Genomic DNA, 11,834 nt, shown 5'->3' with positions numbered 1-11,834 from the left:
CCTGGGATTGAATTTCCTGTCATCCCAATGGGAAGATGTCTCAGAGTTAGAATTAAACTTTTAAATCGTGATCGTAAAAGAAAATGAAATTTCTTGAACCCATGAGTGTATAGATTCATATCAGCTAGGTGTAATGTCAATAATTTTATTGGTTGAGATTTAAAACAACCCCTCAGTTTCTTCCTATTTCTTATTTTCTCATCCTTTTAAGAATACAGAGCATCAGATATATCCATAGACACAGTGAAGAATGAGCAGGGAATAGATAAGGAAATGGGTGGTCTTCAATATAGAAGTTCCAAGCAGTAAATTAAGTTGGGGAATGTTATGGGTAGAAAACCAAGGAAAGAAATAAATAAGTTTATAGGCAAATGAGATTAACAGGCTATTCCTGTTGTGACAAGAAGTTAATAAGAACTGAGAGCAAGAGCTTTTGCCTCTTCAGATATTTGAAGACAACCAGAAAACATCACAGCCTAGGGCTGGAGAGCATATAAAAGATAAGTTTAGAGAAGTCCTCAAACCGATAAAATAACAACTTACTTCCCCAAATATGCTAAGGGTATTTGTCTGTGGTTAGTCAAACCATTAAAATGGGGAAGGAGGAGGGGTCAGAATTTTCTCTTCTAGGTTCAGAAGAGCCACATTTTGCCGTTCCGACTCTAAAGCAACTACATTTCTCTACAGAGCACAGAACTGTATGTAAATTCATCCATTGTAAATCTAATCTGCAAACATGTATTAGATCAGTATTTGGAGACAGAGAAGCCAACTGGTTCTAACATTACATTGTATAGCTTCTATTAACACGTATCTCAGGGACTCATTTGGGTGATATTTGCATTGCCTAGGCTGTGGACAAACCACCAGGCAGCCTGAAAAGGACTTACTCTAGGGAAGAAACAGTGTGAAAAATAGGGTGGGGGTAGACTTGTTGAAGTGTGTGTGAGTGAGGATAGTAGAGAAAAGGAGAAAGGAGGCATTGGTAGATTCATTTAAGACAAAAAATGGGCATTTCGGTTTCTTAAAAGCCACTTTTTTTCGATTTAAAACTGTTTTGGGACTAGAGCCTCAGCCATATAAATTATTCTTACCAGAAAAAAAATTCTCTGAAGGAAAAAAAAAAGCTAAACATGTATCTTGGCAAGGGGTTTCATATTTGAATTTAAATTTAAAGATAAATTTGTTTTTAAGAAAGCATAAAAAAGCAATTTCAGAAAAAAATCAGAAAAGCTTAGTTTTCTTTTTATTAAAAAAGAAACACAGAGAAATAAATTGATTTAGTTTCTTGTTATGTTCCCTTGGATATGACATAAATTGAAAATTGTAATTAGAAAAGAAATGAAAAATAATTCAGTAAAGCTTTCACAGTTATTCCTGAAAAAGCCATAAATGCAGTATATAATGACATAATGCAGTAGTCAAGATAGTCATTGTTTAAGGTGAACTGAAGTGTGCATTATTACATCGCAAAAAGATCCCATAGCTGACACTAATCTTTAGCATTCTGCCAAAGTGGCATTTTATCCAAACTTTCTGTATTGACCTCACAATTCCACATACATAACTGTAATTCAAAACTTATGCATTTTTCAAAACATGTGTAATCTGTATACGCAGATACGCATACTTCAAAGGGTTAAGCTACCCAAGCCATAGTCAATGAATCACTTTTAAAAAGAGCAATAACTCACTGTAAGAATCACATAATTTCTTATTGTAGGTGTGCTTTAACTAACTTTCACACACTCATGTTTGCTTTAAAGAATTCAGAATTTATGAAATAAATGACACAGTTTTTAAAAATCTTTTGAATCCAACAACTGGAAAAATAAGTGAAGTATTTCAAAGATATTATTACTATACTTGAAAATATCATTTCAAAAATCCCAGTTCTTATTAGGGAGTAAAAAATGGACTACTGCATTTCAACCTAAAGCTACGTTTTAAAATGCTCCATATCTTTGTATGCAATATATTTTCTAAATGTAAGTAATTAGCTGTCTGTTCCTGAAATAATTTTTGGTTAAACAAAAGTTTCAACTCCTATAAGGCATAGTTAATAGCATGGTAATTACAACATTTTTATAATAACTTACAATCTTCTGAGATGTTTCACAACTCCTTCGGTTAGGGCTGGCAAATATGATTTCTGTTACTATTCTATTTTAGCTTTTCAGTAAGTGCCAGCAAGCGAAATTATATTCCTTTCCTTTTACGGCTTTCTGTGAGGCCCTGACTTGTAGAGAAGGCATTTGTGAGGTTGCTAACATTAAAGTTAATGTTAAACAGCTTATATTTTAACTAGAGGTACTTCGCAGTTGGGATATATGCACATTTTGATTCTTTGCCACAGATGTAGTTGAAAATAGTAAATACTTTCTTCTCATTTATTTATTTTTACTCCTGAAATCAGGTGGCCTCTTAAAAATCTTCAGAAAAGTTAGCTCGTTTGAAAAGGAGACCAGGAAATATTGATTGATATAAAAATGAAAGTTCAAGCAGTCGACACTTTTTGTTTTAAATAATGTAGAAGCTGAAAAATAAAATAAATTCACTTTGCCAAAATGCAAGGCATTTTAGTCTCTTATGAAGAAAAAAGTGAATACTAACATGGAACTCAGCAAACCGGTTAAAAAAAAGTGGGAAGGGAAGGTTTTTGTTAGAGGACATGTTAGTTTGCTATTAGAAAAGATTACTATTCCAAGAAGTCTGGCTAATGCCAGAGACTCTTTATCAGCAAAATAAGAGAAGCACGCTGAGCCTCAAACTTATTTCTACACATTTCTTGAAAAAGTCTGAGCAATCTTTAAAACAGGAGTGAAGAGCAGAAAGCCATTCCAGTCCTAGTGGTGTCTGAAGTGTCCTCTGGTGATCTGCATTAACGCTTTGACCACACCTCCATCCTCAGCTGTGTACACGTAACAAAGCTTATCAATAAATAATGTATTCATCTACTGGATTCCAGTGAAAGCCCCGATTACTTTTCTCCTATGTTTGGACTACAGATATTGGCTTTCTTTAGATATAACCAAGGAATATGAAATGCATTTAGGCAAAAGATCAAAAAGTACACAGAGGCCTGGCTAGTAAGAAGGAACATTATAATTTGCCTTCATATGATAACACTGTAACTGCTTAAGTACTCCTCAAAAATAACTTTTCGTGGTATGTCTTTACTGATCCACTAAGAACTCTTACAGTATTAAATATTTTACACTATCAAAATTCTGGAGAATGCATCCTTTCCTATGTAACCCTCTATTTGATAAGATAAAAGAATTTTTCCATTCATTGTGCCTTACACAAATGGTTTATCTTATCAAAACAAATAGTGCTCTAAAAACAGGATTTTTTTTAACTAAGCAAGATCTTTTTTAGATGCATGTTTTGTGCCTACACGTGTTCTATATAATCAGCAGTTATAATCATAATACTTTATGTAATTATTTAATTTCCAAAGTTTTAGCTGACATATAGCAGTATACCTGAAAAATATTAATAAAGCTTTTTGAGCATATTCTCTTTCATCCTCAAAAACAAGGTACCTAATATAATTTTATTATGCTTTGATTTAGAAACCATATTAATTAACTTTTTAGAACACAGAAATGTAGGATTTTAGGGCTGACATGGACATAAGAATTGTTTAGTTCAACTGTCTTTAAAAGATTTTGCAGGAGAGGCTCACTAGATGAAATATTTGCTTGGATTCACATAGCAGCTGTGAATAAAGAATTGATAGAGGAATTTGAATATGAACAAAGTAATTAAAATTTAAAATCTGAAATATTCTTTCAATGACTATATAAACCTCTACCCATATATCATATGTATTTTGTGTAATGTTAGGAAATGGTATTTCCCTTCTTGGAAAATATGTTTAGTACCATAGGAATATAAAGATACAAAAGTCTTTTTTATTTCTGTTTACTCAACAAATATTTATAGAAAATTATTTCCTTCCTAATAATAACAAAATGGTATATCAACGAACATTTTCATGAGAACAATATACAATATAAACTTGTAAAACTATTCATGAGTCACTTAGTGAATGATAGTGAATTTTTGATATTTTAATTAATTCTTCTGTTGCCAAAGCCACAACTGTACACACTCTGTAATTATGAGACTGAATATGCATTGTTATTGTGTCTTTTCTCATTAGTTCTATTTTTCAAGCAATGGCAATTTAAATAGATATTTGTATTGCAACGCTTTTCCTAGGAGAGATTATAAACAAATAAAGCAGGGATAGTTATATGATGAAATATTATGCAGCCATTAAAAACTGTTATTAAATTATTTTCTAATGACAAAAGAAAAAGAATATGATATTATTTCAAGTGAAATAACCCATTTAGAATCCAATTATGATCACACACACATACACACACACATACACAGTGAAAGGAAGCCAGTGAAAGGAAGCCTGCAAAAAAAAAAAATTTTTTGAGAATACTAACAACGTGGAGGTTTTTCTGAGTTGCAGAATTTTGGAGGACTTTAAAAAAATTCTGCATTTTTAGTATTTTCTACAATGAGCATATTTATTTTTATACACAGGAAAGACTAAAACTAATTTCAAAGAAATATAAGCAAAAATATGAAAGTATGAAATATGATAATGCAGGTGCAACTTCAGGCTACTTAAACATTGCATTCAGTGGCATCTTTTCTTTAGAGAATGTTAGGATCTGGGCTAGTATGTATTTTATAAGAGAGTATGAGACAAAGGCATTTTTGCTCAGTAAAAGATTAGAAGCATTAGAAGCATTGCAAAGCGGAAGAGACCAATGGAACAGGAAACAAAAGTAAAAGAGTTCAGATAAGGGACTGCTGAGAAAAACAAAAGTGAGTTGCTAACAAGTAGTAAGAGCATTTTCTGAGTGTTTTGGCTTATCATTTTAACTTAGACAAAGGTAGAAGGAAATAATATTTCTATAACATCTGTAATATGGCAGCGATTATGCTTGAACATTTTATTTATATCATTTAAATTTAAGTTGGGTCATATAGGTCTGTTTATTCTCATATTACTTAAATATAATTTACCTCACCCTGGTATGTTACTGAGAAAAGCAGAATGACAAGAAGTAATGAAACCATGATTTAAATTTAGTTTAGTTGGCTGCTAAAACTTATGCTCTTTGCATTTTACTTTCCTTTCTCCAGAGTATTTTGATAAAATAATTAAAAGTACTGTCTGTCTTCCAGGATGATAATGGTTCTGTTATTTGACTAGCTGAAAAGAATTTGCTAATTTTTTTTTTCATATTCAAAAGTAGACTTAGGGAGGGGTTTCATGTAGAGACAGTTCTCTGATGTTCTCAGCTTTGCGGCTGAGCAAAAGCCAGTGACATAACAAAAACCAAATGGTCATTGGAGAAAGACAGGCCTCTGTTCAGCTCCCAGATCTCACATTTACTAGATATATGACATCAGGCAAGCTTCTTAGTGTTTCTGAGTTTTAGATTCCTATCTGTAAAATGTACTAACAATACCATCTTATAGAATAATTGTGAAGATAAATGAGAAAAACATTCAAAAGATGCCTAGAAGAAATTACAGCACATCATAGACCTCCAATAAATGTTGGCTTTCTTTTCCTTAAGTGCCAGCCCTTGGATAATTTTTACAACAAGCTATTAATACTTGTTGTCCAGGACTTTTATCAGTTTCTCCTGAGCTTCCTGCAGCAAGTGGCAGCCTACCTCTTAAATTCCTAGGTGTCTGTAATTATTTTTGAAAAGTCCCTGTTTTTGAGATTTTTCACTGTGGCTTTCTCATTAAATTTTCTAATTTTCTCCATGAGCCTCAGTTTTCCGCTATGAAAATATAGAGACCAAATTCAATAAAGTCATGATCAGGTTTGTACTTGGAGTATATAAAAATTTAGAGAGGGACCCTAAAAAATCTTGAAATTCAAGAAGCAGGATGAATCAGGCTCATATCCTTTAATTTTGTTTAAAACTGCATTTATTATAATTGTTGTTGGTATTATCATTTCATTTTCAACTTGAATACTTTAGGCAGGGCATACTTCTCTCTCCTCAAAGCTTCACTACATTCTGCTGCGACAGCTTCTCATATTTACATTCCTTACCTGCTCTTGATTTAGTTTAAACTCCTCTTTCAATGGTCTCATCAGCAACACTAGCATCACTTAGAGAAACACCAGCATCACTTAGAGACGTATTAGAAATTCTAGGACCTAACCCCATACCTAGTGAATCAGAAACTTTGTACATAGGGCCCAACAGTCTATGTTTTATCATCCAGGAATACTAGCTAATTTTTGAGAAGCTCTATTATAAATAATTACAGTTACATCAATGCCAGCAAGCACTCTGCTTTCTTGACAATAACCCAACCCCCAAACCTCCACAAGTCCAGCATTTATTTACTGCACCATGTGACATGATTGCTTTCTTCAGAGCATTTTCAGTGGCCCCGTAATGTCTCCGATTAGCCTGTGTATGGAGAGTTCATTTTTGCAATAATCTTATAAAATCACATGCAAATCATGTCTTTATGCCTTTCTAGTCTTCTTAATCCATTTACTGTTTACAATACCCATAAGACTTACAGGGAGGTAAGCAGAGTACTTACCTGAGTGTTCTTTTTAAATATTAACACATTAGTCTTTCCTTCTCTTTTGTCAGGAAGCTGTGACTCATTTTACAGATTAAAAAATAAAAACAAAAACTCAACCAAAACAATCAAAACCAACCAACCAAAACAAAAAACCCCCAAAACCAAGTTCTCAAGGTAACAGAGATTTAAACGGTACCTAATTGTTTAAGATCATATTAAGGAGGATGCCTATATTACACAGGCATATTTGATATCAGCAACTTTTTGGCTTATGGAACTGAGTTTTTGTCTTGTCTTTTTCTAACATCAACATAAACACAAAGTGATGAGCTTCTTCAATTTTTAATGTGACTAGTCAATGTGAAATAAAGTAAATATGCTTGTAAAACAATAGGAAATAAAAGAGAGCAAAATTTTCTTTAGATTCACATTTATAAATGTTGCTCTGTTTCACTTGATATTCTCTTCTACAGTTTTTTTTTTTTTTCCAAGTCAAAGAAGCTGTTAACATTACTGATTGAAAGTCCTGTTTTCTTCTTCAAGACATGGGAAACTGTGGGCCAGGCAGTCAGAATCTAAATTGTGTTACCTTGTCCAAAGCTTGATGGTGCCCTCACTGATGCTAGCACTAGCTAAAATGTGTTTGTTGACTGCTTACTCATCCTACTCAATGTGAGGAGCCGTTTCAATGAATTTTCTCATTTATTAAGGGTAGATATTTTTCCTAAAGTCAATCAGACCATATACCTTCTGTGTCTCAATTATTTATGTGGAGACAAGGGAATAGTTAGGAACATTTTGCAAAGAGATTTTTTAATATAAGGAACAAAAGTTTAATACAAAAAGAAGTGAATGTAATGCAATTACTGTGATAGATAAACAGAATTTCTTTGCAAAATAATATTTATTCTTCATCTCCTAATCAGCTTGCAGCAAAGCCATTTTTTTTTTCCACCAAGAGATAACAAAGAATATCTAGGAATATTGTTTACATTACCTGTGGCACATATGTTTCTTTTTTCAAATCTCAGGAATAGTGTCTATAATATGCTTGGCACGAGAAATATTTTTGTATCACTGCTGCTTTACATAGTTAGGTTCATGCATTCAATATTCTTCTGAATAATTATCAAAGTAGAGGATAGAGCACTAAAAGTTATTTTTGGGGCTTGTCAAATACAATTTATGGGAGGCCATTGGTTTGAACTGAGCTCCTGTACTAGGCCCAAGAGATCAAACCAAAATGGAATTATTCACGTTAAAGCTCCATACTACCAAGCTGAAACCAAGTTGTTTATCTAACCTTCCAAGCAATCAGGAGAGAGAGAGATAATATTCAAATCCCCAAACAGGCCAGTTTTAGTGGGCATGACAAGGAAGTCCCCTTCACTTTAACCTTTAACTTTGAAGCAACCAATCCATTTTTTTTTTTGTTCTGTTTCTTCTTTCCTCAGCCCTTTTCTGTCTATAAAGCCAAATTTCTCTGCTTGGCTCATCAAAACATCCATTCTATTTTATAAAACAACGTGTTGCCTGATGCTAGAATCACAAGTAAAAGCTAATTAAGATCTTAATTAAATTTGTGGTAATTTTGTCTTGTGACAGGTATATTTTTTTATTATTTTCATCATCAGCACTCAGTACAGTTATAGCATGCATGTTGAAATCATATATGATTGCTAATATACATTAGTTTGATTTATAATTTGTGTAGTTTCTTTGAAAGAAAGTCTCAAAATGGATGAAGGATCTGAAGTAGACTATTATTCATCTTCAGAGATTAAGTAGTAAGAGTTTAAAAACTGAGCAGCAACACAAAATAACCCTATTAGGAATGACATCTGAGTCACAAACCCAGCAATAGAAACCCTTGAGTTTTAAAGCATGTGCTGTAATCGTTGAGTTTCAACAATCTTTTTACTGCAGTGAGCTGAGATCTCCACTGCACTCCAGCCTGGGCAACAGAGTGAGGCTCTGTCTCAAAACAAAACAAAACAAAAAACACCAACTTAAATATAAAACTGAAAACTTATGGTAGACACTTGGAAGGCAAGATCTGTAGAGCTATGAGAGTGAAACTGGCGATCTATCGTCCAACTTCACATGCCACATTCAATAGCAATATGCCAGGATGTGAAATGATCAGCCTATCATAGAGAGTGCACAGAAATAATTTCTTTTCTACATTATTCTAGCATTTTTTTCTCCCTTTAATGGAAGTAGTGGTTGCACTTTTGCCTTATATCAACATTAGAAGGCAATTTAATAAACCTGTTACATGTTGATTAAATACAAAAAAAATTTGTTTCATTTGTTTCTGTTTCATACATCTAATTTATTTTAAAAAAAGCCTTTTCCAAGGATGGACATATTTTATTTTTGTATATTTTTTTTAAATCCCCAATTTTTTCTTTTTGGTGGGGGTGAGGATTTTCTTTTTCTACTGAAACACTTCATTTCAAAATGTGCTCAGATGCCTCTAAGTAATATGAATTCTAGTGAATGGTAATGTTTTTATAATCCATTTAAAAAATCACTCCAAAAAACACATTATCAAAGATTTAGTCTCTCTTTGCAGTTCTGTTAGCTAACATGACTGAAAATGAAACTTGGCATGTGGTTAGTGTAGACTGAACTTAAGCATGTTTCTCAACTTTTAAGTTCCTGTTTTAGGCAAATGTACTGTAGTTAATAGTTTATTAATTCAACAGAAGATTAGAAAAAAGGGGAAGAGTTGTTTTTTTTAAAATTTTCCCCAAAACTGACAAGTTAGATGACTAAATTAAATCACTCTATTAACAAAATTTCAAGTATTTTTCTTGTCTTCATCTTTGTTCCTATATCTCCTCCCCAAATCCTCTCTCTCAATTCAAATTCGTGCCTTAACTTTCTTTAAATATACTGCCTAGACAATCATCTCTCCCATAAAGCGCTTCCATCAAGCCCATAAGTTGCTTAGAAGCATTTCTGTTCAAAATACAATTTTGTATTTTCTTATATATATTTTTTAAACAGTTACTCGGTTAGAAAAGTCTAACAACAACCTTCCCCATTCATTACTTACTAAATGACATAGAAACTCCCCAATTAGGGTCTCAAGTATTTCTACAATATGGCTTCCTTCATCAAGCACTTTAATTCCTTCTATTTAATTCCTTCTACAATATGGCTTCCCCATTAAGCACTTCAATTCCTTCTATTTCCTAGTATAAGTCAAAACCCACTTTCCAGCCAAACTGGGCTCTTTGCTTTTTTTTTTTTTTTTTTTTTTTTTTTTTTTTTTTTTTTTTTTTTTTTTTTTGAGACAGAGTCTCCCTCTTTCGCCCACTCCGGAGCGCAGTGGTGCGATCTCAGCTCACCGCAAGCTCTGCCTCCCGGGTTCACGCCATTCTCCTGCCTCAGCCTCCCGAGTAGCTGGGACTACAGGCGCCCACCACCACGCCCAGCTAATTTTTTGTATTTTTAGTAGAGACAGAGTTTCACCGTGTTCGCCAGGATGGTCTCGATTTCCTGATGTCGTGATCCGCCCACCTCGGCCTCCCAAAGTGCTGGGATTACAGGCGTGAGCCACCATGCCGGGCCAACTATTTTCTAATAACTTACAGGTTTGTTCAGTCTTTTTATTTACACTTACTCCCTTTTAACTTCTTATTGCTTATGTCCACTTCCATTAGGATTTTCATTTAATGTTATTTATTTAACAAATACCTATTAAGTGCCACCCTGGGCCTAGTCCTAAAATAGGAAGTGGGGAGATGCCAGTGAACAACAAGGAAGGATGCTTCCCTGCATTCATGGAGTTTTTAGTAAATGAAAACAAAACACCGGCCGGGCACAGTGGCTCACGCCTGTAATCCCAGCATTTTGGGAGGCCGAGGTGGGTGGATTACCAGATCAGGGGATTGAGACCTTCCTGGCTAATACGGTGAAACCCCGTCTTTACTAAAAATACAAAAAATTAGCTGGGCGTGGTGGCGGGTGCCTGTAGTCCCAGCTACTCAGGAAGCTGAGGCAGGGGAATCACTTGAACCCAGGAGGCGGAGGCTGCAGTGAGCTGAGATCTCCACTGCACTCCAGCCTGGGCAACAGAGTGAGGCTCCGTCTCAAAACAAAACAAAACAAAAAACGCCAACTTAAATATAAAACTAAAAACTTATGGTAGACACTTGGAAGGCAAGATCTGGAGAGCTATGAGAGTGAAACTGGCGATCTAATTTAATCTCTCAGTTGGTAAAACTGTGAGACCTGAAGCATGGGCAGGATTAGCCAAGCAAAGATTCAATGGAAATCAGTCATAAAGAACAGCATTTTCAAATGCACTGAAGAAGTTTATAAAAAACACAAGCGTGTCCATTACATAGTGTGAGGGAATTGCCCATAGAGAGAATACACTTCCCAGGTAGCCAAAGTGGATATACTCCTTCATTTCTTCTAACCTGAGTAATGAATGTTTTTAATGTAATTAACAACACTTACAGATTTTAGGTATGACCCTAGATTGTAAACTGCTTGGAGGCAAGACCTATTTATTTTTAATTTTTTAAATGTTTATTTTTGTTAATAAAGATAACTTATTCATCTTTTGTAGAAATGGGGTCTCACCATGTTGCCCAGGCTGGTCTCAGACTCCTGGGCTCAGGTGATCCTCCTGCCTCAGCCTCCCAAAATGTTGGAATTACAGGTGTGAGCCACCATGCTTGGCCACTGACTATTTCTTATTCATGTTTTTGTTCCATGCATTGTTTAACACAATGCACAATAGGTAATGAATATAAGACTGGGTTTCTGAGTGGGACTTGTGTAATTAATTACAGGATCCTGCACTTAGAAGGGCATACTCTTGCTTTAATGCTCAGATGTCATTGTTCTGAATTTCTTAAAACTTTTTTAAAAAGGACCCTGAATTTTCATTTTGAATTGAGCCCCCCAAAATTATGTAGCCAATCTTCAATGAATGTAAACTTGCTGAGTGAATTAATGATTCAAGGGCCAACAGGATCTAATTGGAATAGTTCTGCAGGTCATTTTTTTACTAGGGTCAGGGTCTATTATACTCCAGGCATACCGTATGAGTCTTATATGAGTTATGTGATGGATGGCTTAGAAATGAGCAAAGTTCTCCTTTAGGAAACGTCTTCAGTTCTCAAGTGTACTCCTTCCTTCCTTCTCTCCTTTCTCTCCTCTCTTTCTCTCTCTCTCTTTCTTCCTGTCCTTCCTTCCTTACTTCGTTCCTT

The 11,834-nt window shown here is 34.4% G+C and overlaps 1 long non-coding RNA gene across 1 annotated transcript in view; it reads left to right on the top strand.

Moving 5' to 3' along the window:
- Positions 1-634: 634 nt before the first annotated feature.
- The window catches only part of LOC129033901 (uncharacterized), a 165,507-nt gene continuing 154,307 nt past the window's right edge, over positions 635-11,834 (top strand). The window contains exon 1 of the long non-coding RNA XR_008501704.1: positions 635-698. This is a non-coding gene — a long non-coding RNA (uncharacterized LOC129033901). The remainder of the gene's footprint in view (positions 699-11,834) is intronic.

Source organism: Pongo pygmaeus, chromosome 2, assembly GCF_028885625.2.
Source record: "Pongo pygmaeus isolate AG05252 chromosome 2, NHGRI_mPonPyg2-v2.0_pri, whole genome shotgun sequence".
In the NCBI taxonomy this organism is placed as follows: Eukaryota; Metazoa; Chordata; class Mammalia; order Primates; family Hominidae; genus Pongo; species Pongo pygmaeus.
Note: the sequence above shows the minus strand (reverse complement) of the source record. Positions and strands in the feature narration are given on the sequence as shown.